Source organism: Bos javanicus, chromosome 10 (assembly GCF_032452875.1).
Source record: "Bos javanicus breed banteng chromosome 10, ARS-OSU_banteng_1.0, whole genome shotgun sequence".
In the NCBI taxonomy this organism is placed as follows: domain Eukaryota; kingdom Metazoa; phylum Chordata; class Mammalia; order Artiodactyla; family Bovidae; genus Bos; species Bos javanicus.
In genome coordinates, this window is record NC_083877.1 from 61989496 (window position 1) to 62001569 (window position 12074).

General features: G+C 35.6%; 1 long non-coding RNA gene across 5 annotated transcripts in view; it reads left to right on the forward strand.

Moving 5' to 3' along the window:
- The window catches only part of LOC133254694 (uncharacterized), a 37995-nt gene that overhangs the window by 5817 nt on the left and 20104 nt on the right, over positions 1-12074 (forward strand). Inside the window, exons 2-4 of one of the 5 annotated variants that reach the window (XR_009738742.1) lie at positions 2589-2735; positions 3401-3565; positions 3699-3825. This is a non-coding gene — a long non-coding RNA (uncharacterized LOC133254694). Of the gene's footprint in view, positions 1-2588; positions 2736-3400; positions 3566-3698; positions 10750-12074 lie in introns of those variants that run through there. The other 4 variants (XR_009738744.1, XR_009738740.1, XR_009738741.1 and 1 more) reach the window with 4 other exon arrangements.

Sequence of the window (12074 nt, forward strand, 5' to 3'; positions counted from 1 at the left end):
CCCCTTGCACCTCAGTGATCCTGGTTTGCAGACTGTTTTGGTGTGTGCACAATAAACTTTTACTAATTATTACTTCAGTGATTAATTGGTTTGACTTCTTTCATTTCTGAACTTCTGACATCTCACCAGACACAGAACTTGGAAATATTTGTTCCTATTACATAGACTGTCTTTGAATTTTGCGGCTGGTTTCCTTTGCTGTACAGAAGTTTCTAGGTCGAGGTAGTCACACTTGTTTATCTTTGCTTTTGTTGCCTTTGTATTTGGTATCAAGTCCAAACAAGCCTCACAGGAGCTTAACTCCCTGTGTTTTCTTTCAGGAGTTTTATGGTTTCAGGTCTTAAGCTCAGGTTTTTAATTCATTTTGAGTTGATTTTTGTGTATGATGTAAGATAGTGGTTACGTTTCATTCTTATACATGTAGAATGATTTTCCCGACAACATTTATTAAATAGACTATCCTTTCTCCATTGTATATTCTTGGCTCCTTTGTTCAGAAACTAACTGACCATATAGATATGTGGGTTTATTCTATTACATTGGTCTAAGTGTCTATTTTATAAGACTATCATACTATTTTGATTATTTTACTTTTGTAATATAGCTTGACATCAGGAAGTGTGACCTCTGGTTCATCGTTCTCAGGATTTCTGTATCTATTTGAGATCATCTGTGGTGTGTTCCATATGTATTTTAGGATTATTTGTTCTTTTGCTGTGAAAAATGACATTGAAAATTCGGTAGGGATTTTACTGAATCTGTAGATCACATTGGAGAGTATGGACATTTAATTCTTCTAACCCATGAACATGAAATATCTTTCCATTTATTTGTGTCTTCTGCAGTTACTTTCAGAAGTTCTTCATTTTGATGCAATCAGTTTCCCACCCACCCCCCCCTTATGATTTAACTTTCTGAAATATTCCCCAAGAGTCCTTTTCCTGCTTCTAAGTGTGGTAGACAGAATATGGCCCCCAAAGACATCTGAATCCTAATCCTTGGAACGTATGAATACATAACCTTATGTGGAAAAAGAAACTCTACAGGTATGATTAAGTTAAAGATCTTGAGATGGGAAGATTTCCTTCATTATCTGGGTGGGCCCAGTGTAATCACGAGGGTCCTTATAAGGAAACAGGGAAACAAGAGAGTGAGAATTAAAGAAATAGGTATAATGGCAGAAGCAGAGGTCAGAAGAGATAGACGTATTTAAAACTTTTTATTTTATATTGGTGTATAGTTGATGAAAAATAATGTGCTAGTTTCAGGTATACAGCAAAGTTATAAACAAACATGTATCTATTACTTTTCCAATTCTTTTCCCATTTAAGTTATTATGTAATTTTTTTTTACCAAAATAGTATCAGATTTATTGGGCAACAAAATGCAAAAAGTTGTGAGTTCTCTGTGCTATACAGTAGTCCTTGGTTATCCATTTAAAATATATCAGTGTGTACATGTCAATCCCAAACTCCCTAACTATCCCCACTAACCTTTCCCCCATAGTAACCATAAGTTTGTTCTCTAAGTTTGTGAGTTTGGAATTCTCTTTTGTAAATAAGTTCATCTGTATCATTTTTTTTTTAATATTCCTCACATAAATGATACATGATACTTGTCTTTCTCTGACTTACTTCACTTAATATGATAGTCTCTAGGTCCATCCATATTGCTGCAAATGGCATTATTTCATTCTTTTTAATGGCTGAATATATGAGTTGGACACGACTGAGCGACTTCACTTTCAATTTTCACTTTGATCCATTGGAGAAGGAAATGGCAACCCACGCCAGTGTTCTTGCCTGGAGAATCCCAGGGACAGGGGAGACTGGTAGGCTGCCCTCTATGGGGTCGCACAGAGTCGGACATGACTGAAGCGATTTGGCAGTAACAGCAGCATATTCCATTTTATACATGTGCCACACCTTCTCTGCCTGTTCATCTGCTGATGGACATATAGGTTGTTCCCATGTCTTGGCTATTGTAAATAATGCTGCAGTGAACACTGGTGTACATGTATCCTTTCAAACCATGGTTGTTGTTTTTTTTTTTCTGGATATATGCCCAGGAGTGGGTTCGCTGGATCATATGGTAACTGAGTTTTTAGTTTTATAAGAAACTTCCATACTATTCTCCATAGTGATTGTGCCAATTTTCATTACCTCCAACAGTGTAAGAGGGTTCCCTTTGCTCCACACCCTCTCCAGAATTTGTTTGTAGACGTTTTGATGATGGCCAATTATGACTGCTATCTTATTGTAGTTTTGATCTGCATTTCTTTAATAATTAGCACTGTTGAGCATCTTTTCATGTGCCTTTTGGCCATCTGTATGTCTTCTTTGGAGAAACATCTGTTTAGATTTTCTGCCCATTTTTTTTTGACTGGGTTGTTTATTTTTTTGATATTGAACTGTATGAGCTGTTTATAAATTTTGGAGATTAATTCCTTGTCAGTTGCATGGTTTGCAACTATTTTTTCCCATTCTGTGGGTTGTCTTTTCATTTTGTTTATGGTTTCTTTTGCTGTGCAAAAGCTTTTGAGTTTAATTAGGTCCCATTTATTTTTGTTTTTATTTCTATTACTCTAGGAGATGAATCAAAAAAGATATTGCTGTGATTTATGTCAAAGAGTGTTCTTGTCCTTCCTGATTTGAAGATGCTATGATGCTGGCTTTGATGACTGAAGAAGGGACCACAAGCCAAGGAATGCAGATGGCCTCTAGAAGCAGGAAAAGGTAAGAAAAGGGTTCTTTTTTAGAGGACCCAGAAGAAACACAACTTATAGACACCTTATCTTTAAAACTTCTGACAATAAATTTCTGTTGTTTAAGCCACAAAGTTTATGGTATTTTTTTAACACCAATAGAAAACCAATATTCTAAGTTACAAAGTTATTTTCCTGTGTCTCTTTTTAAGAATTTTAAAATGTAATTCTTACAGTTAGATTTTTAATTCATCCCTATAGTTCACTTTTGTAAACAGTGTTATAGAGATGTCTACATTTTTTTTCCTAAAGTAAGTCAATTTTCCCAACACCATCTACTAAGTTATACATTCTCTCCCCATTTATTTATGGTTTCACTTTGTCATATATGTAAAGTTCTCTTATATACTGAGCTTTCTATTCTGTGTAGTTGGTCCACTTTTCTTTCTATTTATTTAGATCTTCCTTAACGTTGTTTAATGAAGTTTTCTAATTTTCTCTATGAATACTTACCCACACTTTCTAAGATTTATTCTTAGGTATTTTATGGTTTTTTAATTGCTACTATAAATTTTATATTTCAAAAGATTTATTGTCTATTTGTTTCTGGTAGAAAAAAAATGTGACTGATTTTTATATATTAATCCCATTTCGGCCATTTTGCTAATCACAGTTATCAACAATATTTTTCTGTAGATCCATTTGAATTCCTATGCAGAAAATCAATCATTTAGATGTTTTGATATCTTCTTGCTATAGACTGAATTGTTGCCTCAAGTTATTGCCTCCCTCACCTCCAAATTCTTATGTTGAAGTCCTAACTCTCAATGTGATGGCATTTGAAGAAGGGGCCTTTGGGAGGTAAGTAATTTACATTAGGTTATGAGGATGCGGTCCTCATGATGGGTTTAGTAACCTTATAAGAAGACATCAGGCGCTTACTTTCACGCTTGCTTGCTCTCTCTCTCTCCCTCTCCCTTTCCTGCCATACGAGGACACAGCAAGAAGCTAGCTGTTTGCAAGCCAGGAAGCAAGATCATAACAGGAACCAAATTGGCTAGAACCTTGGTCTGTTGTTTAAACCCCCAGTTTATCATATGTTGTTATAGCAACCCAAGCAGGTAGGCACACTTCCTTTCCATATATTTGTATCTTCTTTTATCTTGCCTTACTGCTCCAGCTAGATCTCTAATACATTGTTGAATCAAAGTAATAATAGTAGTATCCTCACTATGTTCCTAAGATTAAATGGAATGATTCTAATTTTTGACCATTATCACAATGCTTATTGTAGATTTGTGGCAGACACACTTTATCAAGTTAAAGAAAATTTCTTCAATTTTTTTTTTGCTAAGGTTGTTGAATTTCATCAATTGCCTTATTTGCATCTATTAAGATGACTACATGATTTTTCTTCTTTAAATATTAATTTTGAAAAATGTATCAGTAGATTTATAATGTTGCAACCTTTTATTTCTTAGATAAATATTTATTTCATACTTATTTCTCTATGTATTATTTTTTGTTTGTTTTGATGGACTTCATTCTATAAATTTTGGTTTAGGTAGGTCACTGAATCTATGTTTATGAGTCAGATTAAACTGCAATTTTAGTTTCTCATATTCTTGTAGTTCTGACATCTAAGCTTTACTCATCTTGCAAAGTGAGTTTGAGGAGCTTTACTTCTTTCTCTGTTCTCTAGATTGAATAAGATGGAGGTTATCTGCTTCCTAAAGCTTTGGTATAACTCACTTGTAAAATTATCTTGACCTGTTATTAGAAGGTTTGATACTACTAATTCAATTTCTTTAAGGATTAGAGGAATATGGTGGCTTACATGATAAAAAATCTACCTGCAAAGCAGGAGACCCAGTTTGATCCATGGGTTGGGAAGATCCCCTGGAGAAAGGAATGGCTACCCACCCAGTATTCTTGCCTGGAGAATTCCATGGACAGAGGAGCCTGGTGGGCTACAGTCCATGGGGTTGCAAAGAGTTGGATATGACAGAACGACTAACACTTTCATTTTCTTTCTTTGTAGGAATATTTTAACTTTCTGTTTCTTCCTAAGCTTGGTAAGTTATAATTCTCTTCTAGAAATGTATCTCTTTTGTCTAACTTTTTGAACTTATTGGCGTTAACAATATTGTCTTATTAAATTTTAACCTATGCTGTATCTGCAATTATATCCCCCTTTCATCTCTAGCATTTCTTGTGTGTTCTTGCTCTACTTTTCTTGATCAATTTCCCCATAGGTTTGGTTATTTTATTTATCTTTTTCCAAGAACAGTCTTTCAGATTTGTTGATTCTCTGTACTAGCTCTTTGTTTTCCATTTCATTTATCATCCTTCATATGTTACTAGATATTTTATGATGATTTTAAAAATGCCCAACATTTTTTGAGATATTGTCATTGGCCAGGTAGCACATCAAAATGCTCACATACATATTTTAAATATTATCATATTTTGTCCTCAGAATAGCTTTACGAGGAAGATAATATCATTTCTATTTTATAAGTTAGGCTGCTAAGTCGCTTCAGTGGTGTCTGACTCTGTGCGACCGTATAGGCAGCAGCCCATTAGGCTCCCCCATCCCTGGGATTCTCCAGGCAATAACACTAGAGTGGGTTGCCATTAGGAAACCCTGTTAAAGTTTTAAATTCACTAAGCCACAAAACTGGGATTCAAATTCAAGCCACTGTACTATACTTTTCCTCTACATTCTTTGAAATAGAATTCAAGAATAAAGATAGTATTTAACTCTAGGGAATAAGCAATGTTGGGATTTTGGTGTGGTATGAAGAAATAGCATGTTTTTGTTGAGTTTAGAGTTGAATGTCAGTTCATGGCCACTACCTTCAGTAGTACTTCCATGCTAAAGTATGTAAAGTATTTTAAAGTCAAGTATTTCATTCATGGTGGAATGAAAGGGCCTAATTACCATCTGTGTCCTAGCCAGGTTTTTCATTTTGGGACATATTTGAGCCAAAAAATAATTGTTGGACATATAATAGAGTGCTTCTTGCAAATTATCAAATTGTCTTGTAATGAATGATAATATTTTTTCAAATGTCATTTTCAAATCACTTCCTTGAATGAGTTTTCAAAGCATGCTCCAGTACTGTATTTAATTTCCACACTTTTTACTTCAGCAGCTGTAAGTAGAGAAGACCATTATTATTCCCATCCTACAGATACAAGTATGAGAAGTTAAATAACTTGTTCAAGGTCACGTACCTAGTAAGAGGCAGAATGATTCTCAAATGCAGACTTTTGGATTCCCAGCTTGTTCATTGCTTTTTTATTCAAACATTCCTCATATATTTATTTCAGAACCACTATATTTAAGGTACAGTTTGGGAGCACTGCAGTGTAATAGAAAGTTGTATATGTCATATATATAAGACATTCATAAAAAATAATTGTGATAAAATGTTATAAGAGAGATCTAAGTAAAGGGTTATGAGAAATTCAGAGGAGGGAGAAAATTTATTTCTGAGTGGAAGGAAGAGGAGGATCCTGATATTTTTCTACTAACCTTCAAATCAATCTTAAGAATGAATCATCAAAAATCCAGAGGAATTTTTTTCAAAGTTTGCAATGTAATTACATTACATGGGATTCCCAGGTGGCTCAGTGGTAAAGAATCCACCTGCCAATGCAAGAGATGCAGGTTCAATCCCTGGGTGGGGAAGAGTCCCTGAGGAGGAAATGGCATCCCATTCCAGTTGTCTTGCCTGGAGAATCCCATGAACAGAGGAGCCTGGAGGGCTGTAGTCCACGGGGTCATAAAGAGTTGGACACGACTGAGTGACTGAACATGCATGCACATTACATTACATTACATAGAATAAACAGACCAGACACTTAGAAAATTCTGGACAGAAAGAGCAAAGTGAATAGCTCAGTATACCATAATGTTTCCCTCAGCTGGATTTAAGGAACTTCCCAGATTTCTATAAGTCCATGGTAAGACCACCATTCTCATAATCAGATGCTCCACTTCTCCCCTATTATAACCAAGAAAAAGGCTGTAAATGGAATCAAGGACCTGCCTTCTCCAAGGCGATCATCAGGACTAATGCCAGTACGCCTCACTTACCTCTATCTCTTCCAGACTCCTCTCTAGTCCAGGAACCCAGGTCAGCAAAGAACACACAGGAACATCTCCACATATACAGATCTACGTCCCCTAATCATCTAAATCCTTTCACTCAGCTTTCTATCACTTATGTTCTTTCTTTGGCATCATCTTCCACAACCGTGGTCTCTCCCAGGAACATTCATCTCTTTATCTTATGATCTATCTAAAAAAGTCAAAGAAAGTAGTTGAGGCCCTCTCAAGTGGTACCTGCTTTTTCTCACCCAGTCCCCACACTGTGGACCCAAGATAACTGGTGCCCTCCTTATTTGCCATTGTTTTCTCAGATATTTTTTCTCTTCTATCTTCTTCCAGAACCCCAAAGTAGACAAAGCAACTTTCCACTCTTCCTCCCTGAAATCATTCTCTAATCTTTCAGTTTTACAACTCATTGAAGCTTTTAGCACTTGGCCCAGTGTTTCTGGCATCATCTTCAGCAGTTATGTAGATGGTCCATCCCGCAAACTGTCCTCTCAGAATCTTGACCTCTTTACTTGGAATGATGTCTTCAGCCCATCCCCCTTGGCTACTGACTCTCAGAGCTAAACTCTGAACCCTATCATTTCCTTTTACATATATCTCAATTTCAAGCACTTTATTCTGTAACAGTTACACCTAACTTATCAACATATTTATCCCAGTACTCATAAATCAACATTTCTTTGACCCCGTTAGGAACTTCAGTTCATTGCCCTTGCCTGTTTCTTTTTATTGTACCTCTCATCCTTTCTGTTCTCTTTAACTAAACCAAGTTCCATGCTTCATCACCCCCTTGCATACAACCGAAACACCCTTTCTTTCTCTCTCTCTCTCTGTCTCTAAGAGTCACCTAGCAAAAGCACAGCCTTGGTTAAATAAAGCTCTCTGCCTCGTCTTTTCCTGCGTTTGAGCAGTGTGGCCAGGGGAGAAAAAAATCTATTACTACACTGCATGAACTCTCTCTAAATTTATAACCACAAAACTGAAGTGGACCCTCAGCACTGCTCAGCCAGTCTTCATCTCTCTAGTCAATTTCCTTTCCCACTCTTGGAGGAGATTATTTCACACCATCTGTCTCTTTGAAACTGTTCTCCTCTTTTCACTCATAACTGATGATCTCGCTTCCTATTTCACAGAGAAATAAGAACAATCAGAAGAGAGAAATGCATTTTCCAACACCAGATTTGTCAATTGCACTTTATCTGTACCCTTACCTTCTGTCTCCTCTCCTAGTAAATGGGATAAATTTCCCTAGTTCCTATCAAATGCTTGTGTACCAGATCTCATCTACTGTAACCTACTCAAGAACTCTGGTCTTCTCCCCTGAAACTTCAGTTTTTCCTGTTTCAATCAGTAAGCAGACATGGTGAGATATCTTTTGTTAGGAAAGAACTCATTCATCCTCCAGGGAATGGGGAAATGATCTGATTGGTGAATAGAGAAGCTCAACTCAGCTTCTTCTCTCTTTCTCCTTGGGCTTCTACCTGCCTAAAGAAAATCCACCTATTATTCATTTCCTTAAAATTATGTATTACAAGAGCAGACCCCAGTGGGGAAACTCCACAATTGTTCAGGGCTGCCAGGTACTGGGCAGGTAAGTCTACTTAATTCTCTGTAAAATATTGGCTCTGTAAAAAATCAGTCCATATGGCTGATGGACTTAATCCATCTACCTTAACAGTTTTCTCAGTAAGTAATATTCTGGTCTTCGACTGCCTGTTTCCTATGTGTCATAGATTCAGAATTTGGGCAGATATGAAAGGGATGTTTTCTATTGGTTCTCTCAAACCCCAGCATCTCCCATCTTAAAAAATATGGGTAAGTTTTTGTCTTTACCCATCTCTTACCTCCTTGTTAGAAATGTCCTCCATTAAAGCCAAACAGCCCAAGAAATCTGCTGTAACTCACTGTCAACTCGTCCTTACCACCACTTACGTCTTCAGACTTTCCTCTCCAGCATGCCATGGAAACTGTTATGTTAAGACCACTAGCAACTTACATTTTTCCAAATCCAATGGTCGGTTCTCAGCAGTGAATTGATTATTCTACCTCATTTGCCACAGCTGATTATTCTTTCTTTAAATGCTTTTTCCCTGACTCTTGGCTTCACGAATACCAGACTTTGTTCTTGGAAATCATAGTAGTCTTAATTTTAATTTGAAACAATTCTAAATATTTATTATTTGGAGGGTATATAAAAACTATATATATATTCAAAAACATGATCAGATAAGTAGTTACTGACTTGGAAAAGCGTGTTATTACAAGAAAGGTGGAAAACCAAGGTTATAAAATAGTAGGTATGTTTTTATCACATTTTTATTGTCTATAGAATAATACATATTAAATAGCACAGACATATAAATCAATCTATTGGGCTTCCCGAGTGGTTCAGATGGTAAAGAATCTGCCCGCAATGCTGAAGACTCAGGTTCGACTCTTAGGTCGGGAACATCCCCTGGAGAATGAAATGACAACCCACTCCAGTATTCTTGCCTGAAGAATCCCATGGACAGAGGAGCCTGGTGAACAGAGGAGCAGTTTGTGGGGTCGCAAAGAGTCAGATACGAATGAATGATTAACACATAGAGAAGTAGGGATCTCAAAACATGGTATTGTTTTCTTCCTTCTTTCCTACTGGACTCAGGTTGGGGGAAGGAGAAGAAGTAGGAGTTCTGGGAGAGATTTTCTAAGTTCAGAAATAAAAACACAGATCAGAAAGAAAAAGACTGATCAGGTTGATAAAAAATAATTTCTTTATGTTCATATAGATAAAATTTTCATATAAATGTATATGAAGCTGGGAAACACTTTCAGTAAATATGACATGATTATATAAATACATCATTCAAACTAGAAGAAAATCTCTGAGCCACAACTAAGTAACACATGTCATAGCCAATTTTTTTAAGGAGAAATATAACTGGCAAAAATCATAAAACATTATTTAAGCTTTATAGAAATCAAATGCCAGTTAGAATTGAAATGAAGTAATCTCTCCATTAAAACACATTAGTAGAATATAGGTAAAATTCCATATATATGTGTGTGTGTGTATATATATATATATATATATATATATATATATATATACCTGTATAAATACAGGCATGTATATATACATGTGTGACCTCTTTCTCTCTCGCTGCTCTGCTAGGTTATAAAAGTTCCATGAGGGATAAAACTATTTTGTGTAATTGACTGCATTTATCCCAAGCACTCAGCTCAATGATTTTAACTATGAATTTAATATCTGTTGGCTGTATAAATGCCAATGAAATCGTGGTGAAAAAGGTGTACCTTTTCTATAATTGTGTCTTTCTAGTTTACAAAGCCATTTAAGAATTATTAGTATTTTATATCTTTTTAAGTTTTCCAGTTTCTGAAGTGGAAATCAGGTATGTAGATTGATGCAGTCTTTAAAAAAAATTAATTATTCTGGTAATTTTCTGGTGGAGTCTTTAGGGTTTTCTATGTAGAGGATCATGTCATCTGCAAATAGTGAGAATTTTACTTCTTCTTTTCCAATTTGGATTCCTTTTATTTCTTTTTCTGCTCTGATTGCTGTGGCCAAAACTTCCAAAACTATGTTGAATAGTAATGGTGAAAGTGGGTACCCTTGTCTTGTTCCTGACTTTAGAGGAAATGCTTTCAATTTTTCACCATTGAGGATAATGTTTGCTGTGGGTTTGTCATATATAGCTTTTATTATGTTGAGGTATGTTCCTTCTATTCCTGCTTTCTGGAGAGTTCTTATCATAAATGGATGTTGAATTTTGTCAAAGGCTTTCTCTGCATCTATTGAGATAATCATATGGTTTTTATTTTTCAATTTGTTAATGTGGTGTATTACATTGATTGATTTGCGGATATTGAAGAATCCTTGCATCCCTGGGATAAAGACCACTTGGTCATGGTGTATGATCTTTTTAATGTGTTGTTGGATTCTGATTGCTAGAATTTTGTTAAGAATTTTTGCATCTATGTTCATCAGTGATATTGGCCTGTAGTTTTCTTTTTTTGTGGGATCTTTGTCAGGTTTTGGTATTAGGGTGATGGCCTAGAATGAGTTTGGAAGTTTACCTTCCTCTGCAATTTTCTCGAAGTGTTTGAGCAGGATAGGTGTTAGCTCTTCTCTAAATTTTTGGTAGAATTCAGCTGTGAAGCTGTCTGGACCTGGGCTTTTGTTTGCTGGAAGATTTTTGATTACAGTTTCAATTTCCGTGCTTGTGATGGGTCTGTTAAGATTTTCTATTTCTTCCTGGTCCAATTTTGGAAAGTTGTACTTTTCTAAGAATTTGTCCATTTCTTCCACGTTGTCCATTTTATTGGCATATAATTGTTGATAGTAGTCTCTTATGATCCTTTGTATTTCTGTGTTGTCTGTTGTGATCTCTCCATTTTCATTTCTAATTTTATTGATTTGATTTTTCTCCCTTTGTTTCTTGATGAGTCTGGCTAATGGTTTGCCAATTTTACTTATCCTTTCAAAGAACCAGCTTTTGGCTTTGTTGATTTTGCTATGGTCTCTTTTGTTTCTTTTGCATTTATTTCTGCCCTAATTTTTAAGATTTCTTTCCTTCTACTAACCCTGGGGTTCTTCATTTCTTCCTTTTCTAGCTGCTTTAGTTGTAGGGTTAGGTTATTTATTTGACTTTTTTCTTGTTTCTTGAGGTATGCCTGTATTGCTATGAACTTTCTCCTTAGGATTGCTTTTAAAGTATCCCACAGGTTTTGGGTTGTTGTGTTTTCATTTTCATTAGTTTCTATGCAAATTTTGATTTCTTTTTTGATTTCTTCTGTGATTTGTTGGTTATTCAGCAGCATGTTGTTCAGCCTCCACATGTTGGAATTTTTAATAGTTTTTCTCCTGTAATTGAGATCTAATCTTACTGCATTGTGGTCAGAAAAGATGCTTGGAATGATTTCTATTTTTTTGAATTTACCAAGGCTAGATTTATGGCCCAGGATGTGATCTATCCTGGAGAAGGTTCCATGTGTGCTTGAGAAAAAGGTGAAATTCATTGTTTTGGGACTAGAACTAATCAATGATTATAGTAAAGTTGCAGGATATAAAATCAACACACAGAAATCCCTTGCATTCCTATACACTAATAATGAGAAAACAGAAAGAGAAATTAAGGAAACAATTCCATTCACCATTGCAACGGAAAGAATAAAATACTTAGGAACATATCTACCTAAAGAAACTAAAGACCTATATATAGAAAACTATAAAACACTGGT